The sequence below is a fragment of the Sinocyclocheilus grahami genome, unplaced genomic scaffold (genome assembly GCF_001515645.1).
Source record: "Sinocyclocheilus grahami isolate Dianchi unplaced genomic scaffold, SAMN03320097.WGS_v1.1 scaffold1501.1, whole genome shotgun sequence".
Lineage (NCBI taxonomy): Eukaryota > Metazoa > Chordata > Actinopteri > Cypriniformes > Cyprinidae > Sinocyclocheilus > Sinocyclocheilus grahami.
The window spans coordinates 57,824-59,627 of NW_015506680.1; positions in this window are offsets into that span (position 1 = coordinate 57,824).

The following is a 1,804-nucleotide window of genomic DNA, read 5'->3' on the forward strand; positions in this document are numbered from 1 at the left end:
AACAAAATATATATTGTGTGTTGGAGTGGTCAAGACGCTACAATAACTGTGATGTTCTGCAAAACGACAAGCTTTAAAACACTTTTTTCTTACTGGTGAAAATCAGATGGTCAAATCTGTTTTCTCTATGGTACATCGCAGTGTAAGCTTCACAGTGAACATTACTACATCACTCTCGTCAACGTAGTCCATATCAACAACAAAAATATATCTTGACTCCATAAAGTGGTTATTTTGGGAAAATCCTAGGTATTTTGAGCAGTAGGATTTTAAAAAAGATGTGCTAATATAAAATTAAATTAAGTAGCCTATATAAAATTGCTAAATAAATCTATATCAGTACTTTTTTACTTAAGTACATAGAAAATCGAGTACTTTTGTACTTTCACTTGAGTAAAATTGAAAAATTTGTACTTTTACTTTTACTGGAGTAATATTTTACTATACGTAGCTCTACTTTTACTCAAGTACTTGATTTGTGTACTTCGTCCACCACTGACGATTTAGTTTTAATCCAAATGCATGCGCTAATGGAACAGCAATCAAGATCATGCAACAGAAGTGTGCGCTCTTATATCATTGACATATTCTTATGAATATATCATAGACATCACTGGAAAGTTTGTAGTTCTGTTGGATAAGCTCAACAAGCTTGCGCATTTGTGCCGCCGCGCTCAATCCACTCAGCGTGCTCTGCTTATTAACTCGCGCACATCCGCTATACAGGCGTGGATGTTGAATGTTTAACATTATATCAATTACTTACATGTACTTCATATACATCCTTAATCTCTAATAACTCCATTCTACTCTCTTGTTCTGTTTTCAGTGGGGTTTTTTCTGGACACAGCTCTATTCTCACTCTGTGTGGTATCGGCTTTTGGTATGGGGGCATTTTTACGAGTACAGGAGCGCAGTATCGGGCATCCCTAACTATAAAGCATTCTCACCATGTTAAGAAATTTATTTCCGAAACCAAAACATTAAGAGGTTTAAACAAAAATTGGTACTCTAATGAATCAAATGCTTTATAAAAATCCAAAAACATTATAATAGAATCTGAATCAATATTCTCTGACTAGTCAATGAGATCAATTACAAGTCTTATATTGGAACTAATGTGTCTATTCTTCATGAACCCATTTGTGTTCCGCCAATTATACTATTAAGACCAGATTTTAAATGAGTTGCAAATATTAAAGCAAGTAATTTATAATAAACTTTTAACAACGATATTGGTCTCGAGTTTTCAATTAAAAGTGGATCTTTATCTGATTTGGGATCAAAGAAATTAGTCCCTGCTTCATTGTGGGTGTCCTCTCTCCTTTGTGAATACATTCTTTAAACAAACAATATAAAGGCTGCTTTAAGAGTGTCACAGATCGGCCAGACTAAGTCACCACCCAATCATCACAACGATCCCTCTCACCTGAGCTCTGAGCACCTGTCACCAATCAAGCACCTCGTTACCAGCCTGCATAAAAGCACACACCTCAGACACCCTCACGGTCCGGTCTCGTATACATGTAGAGGACTCAATGACTTTGCTACTGCTTCCATTTGAATACTTCCTGCATTACTTACCTCCTGTGTTCCTCCTAGTGTCTCCTCGTCTCCAAGTGTCTCCTGTTCCTCCTAGTTCACGGATTGCTGAGGTGTGTGCTCCTCCTGCCTGCATTCCAGCTCCGGTAAAGCCAAAGACCCGGATTACCCCGCTCATCATCCCCTTCGAACGATTCCCTCACCATCACATCCTCTGAACCCTACCCCAGTACTCTCTGTGACCGAATAAACCTATTTTGAT